The sequence below is a fragment of the Physella acuta genome, unplaced genomic scaffold, assembly GCF_028476545.2.
Source record: "Physella acuta isolate Inbredline_101_S28 unplaced genomic scaffold, ASM2847654v3 ptg001865l, whole genome shotgun sequence".
Taxonomy (NCBI): Eukaryota; Metazoa; Mollusca; class Gastropoda; family Physidae; genus Physella; species Physella acuta.
In genome coordinates this window covers 286,333-307,232 of record NW_026733371.1, presented here as the reverse complement: position 1 = coordinate 307,232, position 20,900 = coordinate 286,333, and the positions used below count along the sequence as shown (strand labels likewise).

General features: G+C 32.0%; 2 long non-coding RNA genes across 2 annotated transcripts; one reads left to right on the top strand and one right to left on the bottom strand.

Annotated features, from left to right (window-relative positions):
* Positions 1 to 6,662: 6,662 nt before the first annotated feature.
* LOC131930917 (uncharacterized) lies at positions 6,663 to 10,762 on the bottom strand. Its single transcript, XR_009384201.1, has 4 exons — positions 10,503 to 10,762; positions 10,154 to 10,320; positions 9,912 to 10,054; positions 6,663 to 9,806 (listed from the first exon to the last, which is right to left on the bottom strand). It is a non-coding gene; the product is annotated as an uncharacterized LOC131930917 (long non-coding RNA).
* A 1,598-nt stretch (positions 10,763 to 12,360) lies between these two features.
* On the top strand, positions 12,361 to 19,351 carry LOC131930918 (uncharacterized). Its single transcript, XR_009384202.1, has 4 exons — positions 12,361 to 12,498; positions 18,284 to 18,432; positions 18,618 to 18,715; positions 18,884 to 19,351. It is a non-coding gene; the product is annotated as an uncharacterized LOC131930918 (long non-coding RNA).
* Positions 19,352 to 20,900: the final 1,549 nt, after the last annotated feature.

The following is a 20,900-nucleotide window of genomic DNA, read 5'->3' as shown; positions in this document are numbered from 1 at the left end:
TAACACATTATATGAGAGACTTAACTCATGTTAACAAATATTATGACAGTCGTAACATATGTTAACACATGATATGAAAGTTCTAGCACATGTTAACACATCATATGACAGCCGTAACACATGTTAACACATGCTATATAATTGTAGCACATGTTAAAACATCATATGACAGTCGTAACACATGTAAACACAAGTTATAACTGTCGTAACACATGTTACCACAGGATATGACAGCCGTAACATATGTTACCACATGATATGAAAGTCGTAACACATGTTAACACAATATATGACAGTCGTAACACATGTTAAAACATCATATGACAGTCTCAACACATGTTAACACATGATATGACGGTCGTAACACATGTTAACACATTATATGAGAGACTTAACACATGATATGAAAGTTCTAGCACATGTTAACACATCATATGACAGTCGTAACACATGTTTACACATGATAATGACAGCCATAACACATGTTAACACATGATATGAAAGTCGAAACACAGGTTAACACATTGTGTGACAGACGTAACATATGTTAACGCATGATATGATAGTCGTAACACATGTTAACACATGACATGACATTCTTATCACATGTTAGTACATCATATGACAGTCTTAACACAAGTTAACACAAGATATGACAGCCGTAACACATGTTAACACATATTATGACAGTCGTAACAAATGTTAACACATGATATGACAGTCTTAACACATGTTAACACATGATATGACAGTCTTAAAACATGTTAACACATGATATGAAAATCGTAACACATGTTCACACATTGTATGACAGTCTAATCACATGATAACACATCATATGACAGCCGTAACACATGATAACACATTATATGAGAAACTTAACACATGTTAACACATGATATGAAGGTCGTAACACATGTTAACACATGATATGTAAGTCCTAGCACATGTTAACACATATTATGACAGTCGTAACAAATGTTAACACATGATATGACAGTCGTAACACATGTTAACACATGATATGACAGCCGTAACACATGTTAACACATGATATGACAGTCGTAACACATGTTAACACATGATATGACAGCCGTAACACATGTGAACACATGATACGACAGCCGCAACATATGTTAACACATGATATAACAGCCGTAACACATGTTAACACATCATATGACAGCCGTAATACATGTTAACATATGATATGACAGCCGTAACAAATGTTAACACATGATATGACAGTCGTAACACATGTTAACACATTATATGAGAGACTTAACACATGTTAACAAATATTATGACAGTCGTAACACATGTTAACACATGATATGAAAGTTCTAGCACATGTTAACACATCATATGACAGCCGTAACACATGTTAACACATCATATGACAGCCGTAATACATGTTAACACATGATACGACAGCCGCAACATATGTTAATACATGATATAACAGCCGTAACACATGTTAACACATCATATGACAGCCGTAATACATGTTAACATATGATATGACAGCCGTAACAAATGTTAACACATGATATGACAGTCGTAACACATGTTAACACATTATATGAGAGACTTAACACATGTTAACAAATATTATGACAGTCGTAACACATGTTAACACATGATATGAAAGTTCTAGCACATGTTAACACATCATATGACAGCCGTAACACATGTTAACACATGATATAAAATTGTAGCACATGTTAAATATCATATGACAGTCGTAACACATTTTAACACATGATATGAAAGTCGTAACACATGTTAACACATGATATGAAAGTCCTAGCACATGTTAACACATATTATGACAGTCGTAACAAATGTTAACACATGATATGACAGTCGTAACACATGTTAACACATTATATGAGAGACTTAACACATGTTAACAAATATTATCACAGTCGTAACACATGTTAACACATGATATGAAAGTTCTAGCACATGTTAACACATCATATGACAGTCGTTACACATGTTAACACATGATATGACAGCCATAACACATGTTAACACATGATATGAAAGTCGAAACACAGGTTAACACATTGTGTGACAGACGTAACATATGTTAACACATGATATGATAGTCGTAACACATGTTAACACATGACATGACATTATTATCACATGTTAGTACATCATATAATAGTCTTAATACAAGTTAACACACGATATGACAGCCGTAACACATGTTAACACATATTATGACAGTCGTAACAAATGTTAACACATGATATGACAGTCTTAACACATGTTAACACATTATATGAGAGACTTAACACATGCTAACACATGATATGAAGGTCGTAACACATGTTAACACATGATATGAAAGTCTTATCACATGTTAACACATATTATGACAGTTATAACACATGTTAACACATGATATGACAGCCGTAACACATGTTAACACATGATACGACAGCCGCAACACATGTGATCACATGATATGACAGCCGTAACACATGTTAACACATGATATGAAAGTCGTAACACATGTTAACACATTATATGACAGTCGTAACACATGTTAACACATCATATGACAGTCTCAACACATGTTAACACATGATATGACGGTCGTAACACATGTTAACACATTATATAAGAGACTTAACACATGTTAACAAATATTATGACAGACTTAACACATGTTAACACATGATATGAAAGTTCTAGCACATGTTAACACATCATATGACAGCCGAAACACATGTTAACTCATGATATAAAAGTTGTAGCACATGTTAAAACATCACATGACAGTCGTAACACTTGTTAACACATTGTAAGACAGTCATAAAACATGTTAGCACATCATTTGAAAGCCGTAACACATAATAACACATGATATGACAGCCGTAAAAGATGTTATAACATTAACTGGCTGTAGTAACACATGTTAACACATGATATGAAAGTCATAACACATGTCAACACTTGATATGACACCCGTAATACATGTTTAGACATTATTTAACAGCCGTAACATAAGTTAACACATGGTATGAAAGTTCTAGCACATGTTAACACATCATATGACAGCCGTAACACATGTTAACACATGTTAACTCATGATATGACAGTCGTAACACTTGTTAACACAATCAATGACAGCCGTAACACACGTAAACCTATGATATGAAAGTCGTAACACATGTTAACACATTGTAATACAGTCATAACACATGTTAGAACATCATATGAAAACCGTAACACATAATAACACATGACATGACAGACGTAACAGATGTTAACACATTATATGGCACTAGTAACATATGTTAACACATGATATGAAAGTCGTAATACATGTTAACACTTGATATGACAGTTGTAACACATGTTAACACTTGATATTACATCCGTAATACATGTTTAGACATTATTTAACAGCCGTAACACATGTTAACACATGATATGAAAGTTCTAGCACATGTTAACTTATCATATGACAGCAGTAACACATGTTAACACATGATATGAAAGTTGTAGCACATGTTAATACATCATATGACAGTCGTAACACATGTTAACACATGATATGAAAGTCCTAGCACATGTTAACACATATTATGACAATCGTAACAAATGTTAACACATGATATGACAGTCGTAACACATGTTAACACATCATTCGACAGATGTAACACATGTGAACAAATCATATGACAGTCGTAACACATGTTAATTCATTATATTACAGATGTAACACATGTTAACACATTATAAGACAGCCGTAACACAGGTTAACACATTGTATGACAGACGTAACACATGTTAACACATGATATGATAGTCGTCACACACGTTAACACATGACATGACAACCGTCACACATGTTAACACATTTTATGAAAGTCGTAACACAATTTAACACATCATATGACAGCCGTAACAGATGTTAACACATGCTATGACAGCCTTAAGACATGTTAACACATGATATGAAAGCCATAACACATGTAAACACATGATATGACACTCGTAATACATGTTTAGACATTATTTAACAGCCGTAACACATGTTAACACATGATATGAAAGTCGTTACACATGTTAACACATATTATGACAGTCGTAACAAATTTTAACACATGATATGACAGTCGTAACAAATGTTAACACATGATATGACAGCCGTTACACATGTTGACACATTTTATGAAAGTCGTAACACATGTTAACACATTATATTAAAGCCTTAACACATGTTAGCACTTGATATGACAGCCGTAACACATGTTAACACATTTTTTGACCGCCGTAACACATGTTAACACATCATGTGAAAGTCGTAGCACATATTATTTTTAAAATTTTTATGCAAAAATATGCATATAATTATTATTAAATTCATTTTCTTACGTCATTCTACCTAAATGCTGCAACTCCCAACCCTAAACTGATTTGCTTCATTCCTCCTAAACTAAACTTCTGCAAGCCCACTACATTGGTGCAACCTCCACCTCACCAATGCACTTTTGCAACAACCCCCCCCCCCCCACCCAGCTACACTGCTGCTGGAACAACACTTTCCACCACCACTTCACTTGCTGCGACCCCCCCCCCCTCCCCGCATAACTGCACTGCTGCAACTCCTCCAACCACCACTGCACTGCTGCAACCCACCCACCCACCACCACCACTGCACTACTAAGACCTCCCCCCTTCACCCAACCACTGCACTGTTGCAATCCCCACCACTGCACTAATGCAACTCCCTACCACTGCATTGAACTGTGCTAGTTATTAAATTTAATTCCCATCACCATCATCACCACTTAACTGGTATCATTAATTAGATATCCTTAACATATTATCATATGACCCGCTTCCCACTTAGGATTCGAACCAACACCAGTAAGAAATACCAGACCTAACAAGCCAACATCTAGTAGCCTCAGCTAATTCGCTTTACACAATTACATCAAAATTGACTATCATAAGTTATTATCTGGGACATCAACATTTCGCCTTTATGTGCAGTTGATATGAGTTGTAGCTAAAAATCTATTCTAATAAAAAGGTAAATAATTTTATAACAAGTTATTTTTATATCGAGATAAATTTTATTGTTTTTTTCGGCAGCAAAATAAGACATGTAAGTTTAAATATTAAAATTTAACAATCATACACAGTCATATTCAAATCCACATTTAAAATCAATGAGTGTGTAAATGTGTAAAAGTTTAAGTGTGCAAGTGTATAACTGTGTGAATGTGTAAGTGTATAAGTGTGTAAGTGTTTTAGTAAGTGTGTAAATGTGTAAGTATGGTGTGTAAGTGTGTAAAAGTATTAACGTGTATAAGAAAGTAAGTGTGTAAACGTCTAAGTGTATAAATGTGCAATTGTATAAGTGTGTAAATGTGTAAGTGTGTAAGTATTTTAGTTAGTATGTGTGTAAATGTGAATATGTTCTGTAAGTGTGTAAAGGTGTAAATGTGTAAGTGTAAAAATGTATGATAAAATAAGTGTGTAGGTGTGTACGTAAGTGTGTAAGTGTATAAGTGTGTAAGTTTGTGACTGTGTCAATATGTGAGTGTGTGAGTGTGAAAGTATGTAATTTCATGAGTGTGTAAATGTGTAATAGTGTATACGTTTGAGCACGAGTACGAAAAGGGTGAGTGTGTCAGTGTGTACTAGTGTTAATGTATTCGTGTGTAAGTGTGTGTGTCTCAGTATGTTGTATGTAAGTTTGTAGGTGTGAAAGTGTGCAAGTAGGTATTGTGTAAGTAAGTGTGTAATTGAGTAAATTTGTAATGGTGTTAGTTTAAGAGTTTAAGTGCCTTAATGTGTAATTGTTGTTTGTAAGTGTGTAAGTGTGTGAGTGTATGACTCCTCTAAAACGAAATACAACAACGTCTTTTATATTCTAAAACTATTAACTGAGTTATTTCCCTTATCAGCAATGACTATAATCTATATAATTTTCTCTGAAATTAGTATTGCCACTGTAATGATTCAAAGTCATTAAATGGCTTGCATAATTTACTGTGATATCATGCCCATATAAGTAGAAGTGGTTCTAATCAGGGCCAGAGTTGGTGGAGAACCTAACATTTATAATGTATCTTAGAGTTGATACATGGTAACAAATTACCAGTACAATTTATGATTGCCAGATAACAATGATGTTGTGACACTGTAAGAAAGGCTGTAAAACCGCAACTTTACATGCCATGCCTTTGAACCTATGCTAGGCACACATACACATATAAGAACGCAAACAATGAGCACTTTCAGCAATGTTTAATGTTTTAAGAAGCATGCTATAAATACAAAATAAAGACTGGCAGTCAAGTCTGAGATGATATAGGACTATCTTCAATTATAAATACATTTTTAACTAACTGGCCTCAGTTGTTGTCATTAATGATGTAAGAATATTCTTTGCTTATCATGTTGCTTATCATTAAAAGTAATGTTGACGTGTTGCATCATTGGCCTGTAAGGAATGCTTCATATTTAAAACAATTCAATCCATATGAAAATATTATCTAGTATAAAAAACTATTAAATATCATCATTGTCATTTCACTATGGTTTGACATAAATTTAGTGTAATAAATTTATATATATATATATATATATATATATATATATATATATATATATATATATATATATATATATATATATATATATATATAATTTGATAAAGAGAAAAATGAAATGACAATGAAACTATAAAGTTTACAATAAATTAAACTTTCATTCATGTCATTCTCTTACATTACAATAATTTGAATTGAAAATGAAATCCTGACACTCCTAGTATTACAATAGCATAGATGTAACTTTCATTCCTGCCATTCTCTAACATTACAATAATTCAAATAAACATTGCATCCCTGGCACTCCTAACACATTACAGTGAGTTCAAATAAAACTACACTCATATCAATCTTTAGATGATAAATTCAACTTACACTTTCTCTCTTACAGTAGAAAACAAATTATATGAAATACATGAACTGCTTTTAGAGATAATATTTAAAAAATTGTGTTTTTTATATGAAACATTCCTTTCCCTAAAGTTGCATAGACAGATTTGCAAAATGACTCCTCTAACAAAATATAGCATAAAAAATAGGGAAGGATTTCAAGTAAAACTACCTAATTATTTACGACCAGTAAAAAGAATTAACTTATTACACATAACATAAAGAGAGGACTACATATATACACAACTCTCTCACCTCCCCAATCCCACCCTTAACACCCCCACCTATCCCGACATGGGCATGCTGGTTTCTATATGGTATAGGCTTTACCAGTAGATGTGTTGGAACCTGCCCCTCCGCTGACTTGGTGTTGACAGAGCTGTGGACCTGTCGGCTGTACCCATTGTATCATACCAGACGTTAGCCCTAATTCCTAGCACAGGTCAGTGTCGATAATGCATCACATAAAGTTGTGAATATTGCCATATCTTTCCTAAATCTTTGATGAAAGTGCATAATTATGAAAGGTCGCTTCATTAGTTCAGAGACTAATCAGCATTTGCTTCTACTAAAGGTGCCCCATAAACTTTTTAGTTATAGCTGCTTGACAAATTAAGAACACTAAAATATCTTAACAAGGAAATAGGAAATTATAAAACACTATTTTTTTAGCACAGCTTGTTAGAAACAATTCTTGACTTGGAAAAAAAATAAATGTATATTTTCCTAAATCATATGGGGCTGTCTCAGATTGTCATTTCTGAGAAATGGTAGAAAATACATTCACTATAACCTATTGATAATTATAAGTCTTACTGTACATCTTTAGGAATTTCCTTTTTTTTTAAATATAGAAATTCTGTTCAAGTGTGGCCTGAATAATGAAAACGGCTGACAGAGATTAAAGTTAATTTTAGATGTATCTAACATTCATGCCCTAATGTAGATACACCTTGAATCAGGTAATAACTCAGTTATAAATAATTGTAGAGGTTTTTTTTTATATTTTAAGGAATTTTCTTTTTTCTAAATTCTGTGCAAGTGTGGCCTGAATAATGAAAACGGCTGACAGAGATTAAACTTAATTTAAGATGTATCTAACATTCATGCCCTAATGTAGATACACCTTGAATCAGGTAATAACTCAGTTATAAATAATTGTAGAGGTTTTTTTTTTATATTTTAAGGAATTTTCTTTTTTCTAAATTCCGTGCAAGTGTGGCCTGAATAATGAAAACGGCTGACAGAGATTAAACTTAATTTTAGATGTATCTAACATTCATGCCCTAATGTAGATACACCTTGAATCAGGTAATAACTCAGTTATAAATAATTGTAGAGGTTTTTTTTATATTTTAAGGAATTTTCTTTTTTCTAAAAATTGGTATGATAATATAGAGTGGTCAGTGTCAGTACGGCCTCAAATATGTAGTTGTCTTCAGCATCCCTAAATGCCTTCACAACTAGAGGCCATGAAAAAATGTGAGAGAGGTTAAACTTAAGATTTATCCAACATTCATGCCCTAATGCAGTCATATCTTAAGTCAGGTTATGGACAACTCGATAATAAATAATAACATTTTAAGGATTTTTCATTTTTTAAATGGGTTTGATAATATAGACTGTTTAGTGTCAGTGCGGCCTGAAAAATGTAGTTGTCTTCAGCATCCCTAAATGCCTTCACAACTAAAGGCCATGAAAACAGCTGATTAAACTTAACTTTAGACGTTTCTAGCATTCCTCCCCTAATGCCAGAAATATCAAAAGTCAGGTTGTGGACAGTCTATACTATTTAGTACCATTACTATTATATTTATATATTTCTTTTCTTAAAAATTATGATTTCTTATAAATTTTACAGGTTGACTATTTTTCTTTCTATTAAAACAAGCTAGAGAGCCACTGGTCACTATTCTTTTACTAACAAATACAGTGTAAATGGAACAATTGCTACCACATTGCCAAAGAGAATAAACTACTCTTTATATTGAAAAAGGCCTTAAAGGACAAAGGTTTTTTTCTTTAGTTTATGTCCAGTTCTTACCGGATTTAAATATTACATCATGTCTGCAAGTCAAGAATATTACTTGTTAAAAGTTTTACATTTAGTTTGATACTTTGATGATGTTAGCAACATTAACACCACAACAAGCCCCTGGTTCCTTTCCCTTTCCTAAAAGAGCCTATGTTTCTATTTGTGCATTGTAACAGGAAAAAAAAAGTGAAACAGCTTGCACATTACTAATGAAACGACCTGTTTACAATCAGGCACTCTGCTTACATAGACAAGGAAACTGCAATATTCACAAACGTATGACACATTATCCAGACTGACAAGGCTAGGGTTCAGGCATTATCTGGTAATCAACAATGGGCCAGCCGAGCAGGCCACAGATGTCAACACACTCGCAGCGGAGGTTGGCAGGCGGCCTGCTCTATTGAGCAGACCTCTCCAACTGTTCATCTCCCTGGTGTGCCACCATTACCAGCTGCCCCCTCTTCCACACCCACCTTCCGTCAGGATAACCCTCCCCTGACCCACAAAAACCACACCCTGCATCCCCACCATCCATCTAATAGAAAGAACAATGACAGTGAAACAAAAGAAAAACAAAAGGTGTAATAAGTTAATTGTATATCACCCACCAGATCCTCCCCCTTTAAAACATAACTAAATTTTACTTGAATTCCCTCCCTTTACAAAAATAAATAAATAAATACTATTACATTTTCCAAATATTAATCTTGAACATCCAGAAGTTTGTTGAGATCCTGGCTTCTGCTTGAAAATGTCTTTTCTTGAAGATTTCACACAGGTGCTGTTGTTGACTGTAATTTTAAGTAACAGATGTTCAATATTATCTTTTTTCAAGCCAGCTAGTTTAAAACTAAAGTTCAAAGCTAATTCTCAAACAAAAAAAGTATTAAACTTACCTTGATTAAAGAGCCTCTTGAGGAAGGTTAAGAATGTTATGACATTTCACAATTTTTAAAACTTGAACATCCAGAAGAGGGTTGAAATCCTGGCTTCATCTTGAAATTGTCTTTTCTTGAAGATTTCACACATGTTTTATAGACTGTAATTTAAAATAACAGATGTTCAATATATTTTTAAAGGTAGCTAGTTTAAAACTAAAACTCAGAGCTAGTTCTCAAAAAAAAGTAATAAAACATACCTTGATTAAAGAGCCCCTTGGGTTGAGGAGGGTTAAGAATGTTATTTCATAATCGTCTGGATGATTGCTGACATTCTGTTTATGGACACAGTTTTTAAAACTTGAACATCCAGAAGAGGGTTGAAAATGTCTTTTCTTGAAGATTTCACACATGTGTTTTTTGTAGACTGTAATTTAAAGTAATAATTTGTTTTACAATCTTTTTTACATCAATTCTCAACATCCAGTTGGTATTTTATTTTTAATTGTCCTTTACTAATGTGAAATCTGGTGCATTTTTTGTTAAAAAAAAATAGATACAGTTTAAAATTGACCTCATATTTTAGAAAATAAAAACCTTTTAACATACCTAAAAATTAATACACATCGTGGAATTTGGAAATAAATCAATCTACTGATGGACTTCAGTGACCTGCTAGGATGTAATTTTATGTCTGCAGGGGAAAAAACTCATACATGATTAGAAAAATACATAAGGTAACTAAAACCTAACCAGAAGGATCTGGCTGATGTTTGACAATGTCTTTATCGTGAACTTGTTACCGCTCATTGCTGAGGATTGAAATGTAAAAAAAAAATTAACAACAATCTGTAGAAATGTCATAACAAAGAAAAATTTAAGACTGTTCTAATAAAATTGATTTTGAAAAAAAAGGCCTACTGAAATATGGGTTTCTCGAGGTTTGAACATAAATGTACTGTTGAACTTCGTTGAAGACTGTTGGACTCGTGTGCTTGTTGGCTTAATGAATTACTTCTGGTTGATGTGCAAGACAAAAGGATACATGTTGTTAATTATAAACATACTTTTTAAAAATTAAATAAATGAAACACATCAGAATATAACTTTAGCTTTAAGACTAAACTTTTACAAATAATTTTAAAATATAGACAGCAACTGAAAAATTAATGCTTGAAAAAAAATGTATTTAAATGTTTGCATAGGCCTACCTAAAAATCATGGGCATCTCAAAAGGTGTGGAAAAGAAACTGCTGTTGGACTTTGCTGCTGATGTTTGCCAGAAGTGCCACCCCCCCACCACAAACTTAATCTATGCCCATAAAATGCTACCCAAGTTTACACTAACTGTCAGCCACCAACTCAGTAGAATTGCGGATAGGTTGTCCATGTCTTTAAGCTTTTCCACTTAAGTAAGTGACCAAGTTAGTGCCAAGCTTAAAGTTTCTCCACTGAACAATGTGTCAACCACAAAATGTTATCACAAAAGAGTTGTCGAAGCCCTAGAGTTTTTCACATAAGTGGGTCACAAAGTCAGTAGATGCACAAAATGCTTGCCCTACAAATACACATTCCTTTTCACAAACATCCTTATCTAACGATGAACTGTAACATCTTGCCTGAAACATATGCAGGAATGCGACTAAAAAAAACCAACGAAGAAAAGAAAGCAACTTGTTAGCCTACAAGATAACAATTTTAACAAAGTGTAGAGTGTAACATTAAACCTACTTAAATTAGGCCTACTGCATTTTATTAAACTAAGCGGCATCTGTAGGTCTATTTAAGTAAAACCTATAACGTTTTAAAATAAACATTGTATAAATTATAAAATCGGTCTATTTTATTTTCAGTAATTAAATTGAGATATAAATATAGGCCTAAATATGTAGTATTATGTAGGCCTATGCCTATAGGATTAGGATAGATTAGGCCCTACTGTAATATTGTAGGCTTAAAGAAGGTATAAGGACCAGGGAGGTCTCTTCTTGTACAATAAGACGAGCCTAAATGTTAAAAGTTAATACAATGTTATGCCTAATAATACTAAATGTCTATAGATAGACCGTTTATTTTTAAATTTACACAGATCTAGTACGCTTATATGACAGGCCAAGGCCTCTTATATGTCATATGACACTATAATATTTTTACAAAGTTTACCTTAACTAACTTAGTTAATATTAAGTAACTAGCCTAATATACGTTGTATAAGTTTACCTTCATCTTGATATTGATACCACTGAAGCTAAGCAGCTGTTAAAGATATCTAAAAATCGGGCGCCAACACTGAGTATTTAATCATTCACACATCAACATTAGCCTAAGCTAATGTGTTTTAGTCTGTCACGTGATGTAAACAAACAGATAACTCAGCAGGGTAGGTGCCGGCTGTGTGAATGTGTTCATTTTTTGACAGCTAAAGCCTAGATGTATTGGTCAAACGGTTAGAGTATCCCAGTGTTCCTTCTGTCATAGTTGGCGCAAACTTGAAGTCATAATGAAACTACATGGTCTAGATCTAGATACAATCCAACCTACACACATAATAGCTGACCCAGAACTTCATATCATAAGCTTGACGAAATTGCAATGCCAAAATTCGGTAAGTAGTCTAGTCAGGAAAAGACTATGTCTTAACATATCTCATTTTGAACTTCTTTAATAATAGCATACGCCTCCATTGACAAATGTTGAAAAAAAAAACATCCTATAAGCCTACACTATAGGCCATTAGATCTCTAGTATATTAAAGTAGCTGTGCCTTAAGTTATTTAACATGTTGTGCATACTTCCTCCCTAAGTTGTATGCAGAACTTGTTAATAATTATTTCTGTCCAATGGACTTCTGAAAATTTCTCTTTATTATAGCCTTCCTTTTAGAGAATCTGTAGGCTATTATATTTTATTTGTTGTGCATTGCCAATATGATTTTAACTTATTGTGCATGCTTCCTAAATTTCCTCCTATGTTGCACATGTAACTGGTTAAAAATTACTGTTGTCCAAATGGACTTTATTTAACAATGTCTTCTTTATCAACAGTCTATAGGCTCTTATATTGAAATTGCTCTGCCGTGTCAATATTTTTAACTCCTTGTGTATACTTCCTCCCTAAGTTGTATGCAGAACTGGTTAAAAATGGTTGGTGACTAAGTGGACTTCATTTGATACTATGTCTCTCTCATACACTGTTTAAAAAGAACATCAGCTTATAGTCTATTATATTGACAATGAAATTGCTCGGATGTTGCCAATATGTTTTAACTCATTGTGCATACTTCCTCCCTAAGTTGTATGCAGAACTGGTTAAAAATGGTTGGTGACTAAGTGGACTTCATTTGATATTATGTCTCTCTCATACACTGTTTAAAAAGAACATCACCTTATAGTCCATTATTTTGAAAATGAAATTGCTCGGCTGTTGCCAATATGTTTTAACTTATTGTGCATACTTCCTCCCTAAGTTGTATGCAGAACTGGTTAAAAATGGTTGGTGACTAAGTGGACTTCATTTGATACTATGTCTCTCTCATACACTGTTTAAAAATCACATCACCTTATAGTCCATTATATTAAAAATGAAATTGCTCGGATGTTGCCAATATGTTTTAACTTATTGTGCATACTTCCTCCCTAAGTTGTATGCAGAACTGGTTAAAAATGGTTGGTGACTAAGTGGACTTCATTTGATATTATGTCTCTCTCATACACTGTTTAAAAAGAACATCAGTCCATGGTATTGAAAATGAAATTGCCCGGCTTTTGCAAATATGTTTTAACTCGTTGTGCATACTTCCTCCCTAAGTTGTATGCAGAACTGGTTAAAAATGGTTGGTGACTAAGTGGACTTCATTTGATATTATGTCTCTCTCATACACTGTTTAAAAAGAACATCTAATTATAGTCCATTGTATTAAAAATTAAACTTCATGGGCTGTTGCCAATATGTTTTAACTGGTTGTGCATACTTCCTCCCTAAGTTGTATGCAGAACTGGTTAAAAATGGTTGGTGACTAAGTGGACTTCATTTGATACTATGTCTCTCTCATACACTGTTTAAAAAGAACATCACCTTATAGTCCATTATATTAAAAATGAAATTGCTCGGATGTTGCCAATATGTTTTAACTCATTGTGCATAGAGATCTCATTTGGCATGTCATCTTTGGTGCCTACATTTCCTTATTTGCCGACACAGATGATATAAAACAGCCTATAGTTTATTATTTTAAAATTAAAATTGCACTGCCTTTGTTGATATATTCCAAGTTAAATCTTCCCATTGAAACATGACATTGTATTGTTGGATGGGATTTCCTCCAGTCCTATGTAATTTATTATTATGTAACAACATATAAAAAAATGTAGTATTTCTTAGATCCATGTACACAGCTGCTAGGCCCATGGTTTTCTTCCATTAATTAATTAAATCATGTGAGAATTTTAACAGACTTTAATAAAACATGGACAAAAATATACACATTGACCAATTTGAATTTCTCGTTTGGATTTTTTAACCTTAATTTTTTGAAAATGGTTCTGAAATGTAGGCCTATCTAAGGTTTTCATTTCTAAAATTGGCAAAAAGGTAATAGGCAAGGGCAAAATAATGGTGATAAGTAAATATATTTTTAAAAGCCAAAAATAATATAGACATTAAAAACAGGTTTGCACTGACTAAATTCACTACACATAAAAAATATTTAGATTTTATGTTTGAAGGCAGGTAATAAAAGATTTCACCAGTTTCACATTTGACAAAATCCATTGGAAAAAATATATTTTGTCTTTCATGATTTCAACTTATTTTTTTTTTGGCAATTAGTGTGCATTGCCATTAATCCAGCTATAATTAGTTGACTTTCTATCAGTTATGCATAAATTATTGTCATTTGGTGTAAATCAAACCATTTTCTTACTAGTCAAATACTTTCTTTTAAAGCTTTTTGTGGTGTCTTTTAGTACTTAAATACCCAGTTGTCTTTAATGTTTTGCCTTTCACAATATGTATTTGCATATTGGCCTCCTATGAAGAGGATATGATTGGCTCAGTACATTCACTCTCAATCCACAATTAAAAGGTTCTCCAGCTTGTGAATCAGTAAGCTGCAAATCCTTTTCATGTCAATTTTTTATTCTCTTCCTCCTATTTGATGCCTTTGAGATCTCAATCAACTTCAGAGCTTCATAGGCCTACATGGTGTTTAATATAATTCCTTTTCTAGAAATTCCATCTTTAAAACTATTAGTTGGTGGACCACAGCCCATGGTGAAGAATATTGAATATAAGTTTCAGTTGCCATTTAAAAATAACATCTGTTTCCTCATGAATCTAGCAGACAATAGTATTAATTATATATCTTTCATTCACTGCATTTTTGAATGCGTTATATTTTCCTTAATCCTATTTTGAATGTGCAAGTAAATAGAAAAGATATTGTCAAAACCTTTCTCACCAGTAGGGTCACTGTCACATTCTGTACCCAGTTTAGGCAACTACTACAGTCTACTAGCTAGGCTAGTATGAAATACATTACTAATTATTAAGAAAGTCTGTAAAGTATTATACCTGTAGAGTGTGTCTGAGAGGGATTAGTTTCTGCAATCAAATGATCCATCTCTGTAGTGGAAGACTACACTCTGACTTGCAATGGTCAGGCTAGTCTTAAACATGTTCATAAATGGTTAAGAAATTTGTATTAATTTAAGTGTTTTATTGAGGAATGTATGTACAGGTAACAGGTGTGTTTGAGAGGGATTAGTTGAAGACTACACTCTGACTTGCAATGGTTAGGCTAGTCTTAAACATGTTCATCAATGGTTAAGAAAGTTGTATTAATTTAAGTGTTTTATTGAGGTATGTATCTACAGGTAACAGGTGTGTTTGAGAGGGATTAGCTGAAAACTAAGTTGAAGACTACACTCTGACTTGCAATGGTCAGGCTAGTCTAAAACATTTATTAAATGATTAAGAAAGTTTTATTATGTCTTATGAGTATGATATAGCAGATAACAGTTTTAGGTTTTTAATTTTACAATGAATTAATCAAATGCTGCCTTTCTGTTTCTAGTGTACAGGCTGATTGGTGAACCCTAGAGAAAACATTAACTTGCAGTGGTCAGTCTAGTATGACAACCATAGACTACATTCTGATATACAATGATCAGGCTAGTCTATATAAAGGGTTAAGAAAATGTAACTAATGCTGCATATATTCACATGACAGATAGTAATTAAAATTTATTTTTCTAGCCATTAAGTGGTCTCAAATTTGAATCTAATTCTTTTAACTTCTTGTGTAAATTACATTTCAAGAACCACGAAATGCACAATTCTTTCATAAAACTGTAACGGGCAACAATTTGTTCTGTTTGATGGAATTTCAGTCCACCTCCCTAACTAATTCTTCAGTTATCTTTTTAAAATATTTGCTCAATTTAGAAAGTTTTGTTTTGAATTCATCGCACATTCATCATATTGTGGCCAGTCAAACACTGCTTTCTTTCTTCATTCTTAAATGTAATATTTAAATTGGTTTCCTCCAATACACTGTGGCCCATTGAGTTAAATACCATGAGCTTTTCCTTTTTCTAGTCTTAATTTTCAAAGTTTATCCTCACAAGCAATTTATTTCATAATAAGGCATAATAAAGTACTTGTACAAACACTGAAATATTGTTTAAATCTAATATTAGTTTTATGGCTTTTAAAAATGTATGCATTAGTAATAAAAGTTGATAGTTTAAAAATTTTTGTTTGTACAGGCTGATTGGTGAACCCTAGAGAAAACATTAACTTGCAGTGGTCAGTCTAGTATGACAACCATAGACTACATATATTCACATGACAGATAGTAATTAAAATTTATTTTTCTAGCCATTAAGTGGTCTCAAATTTGAATCTAATTCTTTTAACTTCTTGTGTAAATTACATTTCAAGAACCACGAAATGCACAATTCTTTCATAAAACTGTAACGGGCAACAATTTGTTCTGTTTGATGGAATTTCAGTCCACCTCCCTAACTAATTCTTCAGTTATCTTTTTAAAATATTTGCTCAATTTAGAAAGTTTTGTTTTGAATTCATCGCACATTCATCATATTGTGGCCAGTCAAACACTGCTTTCTTTCTTCATTCTTAAATGTAATATTTAAATTGGTTTCCTCCAATACACTGTGGCCCATTGAGTTAAATACCATGAGCTTTTCCTTTTTCTAGTCTTAATTTTCAAAGTTTATCCTCACAAGCAATTTATTTCATAATAAGGCATAATAAAGTACTTGTACAAACACTGAAATATTGTTTAAATCTAATATTAGTTTTATGGCTTTTAAAAATGTATGCATTAGTAATAAAAGTTGATAGTTTAAAAATTTTTGTTTGAACAAAAAATCTCTCCACTTGTCAAATAAGAATATTTACAGCGAAAAATGATGAAATATCAGGAGGCGACTTTGCTCAGAGACTTATTAATATTTAGTGTGGAGGCTTTCTTGATTATAGTATCACAGCTGTTTCAAAGTAATAAATTATTTTTTAAAATCTTCTGCTGCAAATTAAATTCCATCACAAACTCTGGTTTTGTAGAAGTTATTTATATGGGTCTGGGGGCTGCTCCATGGATTTAATAATATAAATTCCCTATCGACCCCATTGAGGTTAAAAAGCATAAAATAGCATGGCCATACAACTAAGAACAATGCCTAAAATAGCTGACAATTTACTTATAAAAAGACACCTGGTCTACAGGGTCACATAGTTCCATTTGATAGAGCTTTTAATGTGAAAATTTCTCTTACATTTATTTTTATTTCATTTCTGAAACTATAAAAACACTTTTCTTAAAAAAATTAACCAAAATGAATGAACAACTCCCCTAAATGATTAAACATAACAAAAAGAACTGCATAATAGGCTTTCTACTAGAATGCTTACTCATATAAAAGAATTCACTAAATAACATTTAGACATTTTTTTTCTCCATCTACCCTATTATTAAATTTGGTGCAGAGAGCATTTCTCTTCCCTCTCAATGCTGAAAGGGACAGAATATATTGACCCAAAATAATATGTAGGCTATTGTTTAAAGCCTTGCAAAGCTTAAGGCTGCTTATTTTCTAGCTTTAGTTTTGGCTTAGGTCAATTTAAGACATTTTATGGTCTTTTATTGTCAATTCTTAAATTTTATTTATATGTTCTAGACAATTTTATTGTTTTTATTTTCAGTAAATTTATATATTGTTACCTCAAGAACTCAATAGTGCAAGGAAGTAGAGTCCATGTTGAAGTAGAGTTCATCTGTTTCTATAACCTTGGCATATGAAAAGATTGTGTGGCCAGCACAATTTCTTGCAATCTTATTCTCTGTGACTTTTTTTTTATCGCAGGGGTTGGACTACAGTTATGAGCCAGGAAACCGTACTTGAGACCATACCTGACCATGCAATCCCGTAAAGCTGAACCAATAAGGAGTTGCTGTGCAGGAACTCTTCTTTGTCCTGACCACTTTGTTATAGGAACATTATACTGTATTCAAGTAGGTTTCCTTTATTTTTTCTTTACAATCTAATGTATTTGTTGTTTCTACATATTTACATTTTAAAAGCCTTTTGAAGACTCGAAGAGAAAAAATCAGTTTCTAATGGTAAAGAGTTTTTCATCACTGTCAGAAAATCCTTTAATGCATTTTTCCAGAGTAATTTGTTTGCAAATTTATTACAGTTAAAAGGAGAAATAATTTCTCTGGAAAAATGCTGTTGATGGCATTTACCCCAAACACCTTCACCACCTGCCCGTCTAGAGTTCAAAGCATTGTACAGGTACATAATGTTTAATTTGTAGTGTCTGATATTTTTGCTATTGATGAGTAATTTTAAATTTCTATTGTTCAATGGATAAAATAATTTTAGTGTGCACATTAATGTGTTGAAGACAATATCTAAAATTTTCACATTTTATGCTTAACATTTATGTCATTTGTATTTTAGAAAAGAGTGTGATCTACTGATGAACCAGTCCACATTGAGTACATTGTGATTACCCTTCTAGTGTGTTGATGTCTACCTAGTCATTGTTTATGACAATTGCCAACCATTAGGACACGGCCAATTCCATTAATGTTGATGATTAATATTGTTAATGTGTCATAAAATTCACTCACAATATTTGTGCTCATTTAGTTATATACTAGCTTAATATAAGTCTGATTTAAAATGTAATTTATGCATCTAGCTTAAGCACAGCTGCTCTATTGAGTTTGTTAAGAATGTATGTCTGACCTTATAAAAATTACTGTTCAGCAATTGCTTCTTTACTTAGGTAATGTTTCCACTAGTTTCACTTTAGTCATATTGTCTCTAACATGCAGTCTTTTAAATACAGAATGTATTGGCCTTAAGACACTGCTGTTCCTTCTTTTAGTTTATAATTGTTAATAATTGTTTTGAAATGTAATAAAAGAAAAAAACATTCTATTGCTTTTTATTCTTTTATAAGTTTTGTTAAAATGTATACTAATTTTGTATATTTTTGTTTAATGTTAGGAGAGGTTCGGCCTTGTTAAATCAAATGAAAGTGAAGAAAAACCATAAAAAGCAACCTTAATTCCATATAATTTCTTCAGTTACATTGCTAAAATTTTAAATTGTTCATATCTCAAAGCAATTTTCTCCATTAAAATTATTTAAAATGCTATTAATCCATTCTATAATATGAAGCCATTCTGAGAATTTAGTCAGTTAACATTTTATATTTTTTGAGCTCACTGAAGATTGCAACAATGGGGGGTAGAGAGGATAAGAGTAGGAGCTCTACTACATTCATTTTGTCACTAGTTTAGCTAAATGCTAAGTAGGTTCTTTTCTTCATCCCCTTTACAGTGTGGCAGAAATAAGTTAGTCAAGCTGCAATTAATTTGAGTGAACTGTAAAAAAAAAAACACACACTCACTAGAATACTCGAATGTGATGTTATCGATCATAATTAGCTAATTAACACAGTAAATTTTAACATAACGAAACTTTATAACTAATTATTTTTAAGGCGATATCCATTTATTTACCTTTATTTTTAACCACAAATGTACTTACAATGTTTATAAAATTACTATTGATTTATTTTAAGAAAGTCTTTTTAAAATTTCATCTCAATCATCTGAATAATATATTAGGCCTATTTTATTTTTGGAAGACAAAATAAATTCAGATTTTTAATAGGGGATATAACTTTACAAAAGCTGTGGAATAAATTTTTCTAATTGTTATTTCCCTTTGACCATTTACAATATGGAGTAAGTTTGTCAATTGGTTATTTTTTAAATATCTTTAAAAAGCTAATTTATTTATTTAAATAAGCTTTTATTTCTGATCATTATGTATATCACTAAATATATATATATATATATATATATATATATATATATATATATATATATATATATATATATATATATAATCCTTAACTAAAATTATTCAACTGTCTGTCTTTCCAGTCAATCTTCAAAAGAAAGCTGCTTAACTCTTTTAAAGCCAGTGAATAAAATATTTTAACGGTTATTTCCCTTTCAATCACAAATGTAATTTTTTTTTTAAAATGAGAAGTTGCACAAAGGGATTCTATTTTTAAATTTGTTTTTGAAAGGTATATCGAATCAGGGGCGTAAGGGGAGGAGGGGTGCGGACCAAAAAAAAAACTAAAAAAGAAAGTCATTTTTAAAATTTCATCTCAATCATCTGACGAGTTTTATTTTTGGAAGAGAAAAACAATTCAGATGTTTAAGAGGGGACATAACTTTACAAAGATGGAGAAAGTTTGTCGATTGGTTATTTTTAAAATATCTTTAAAAAGCTAATTTATTTATTAAATAAGCTTTTTTTAAATATGTATGTATATACCTATATATATATATAAATAAATAAATAAATATATAATATAACTAAAATTATTCAGCTGTCTGTCTTTCCAGTCAATCTTCGGAAGAAAGCGGCTTAACTCTTTTAAAACTAG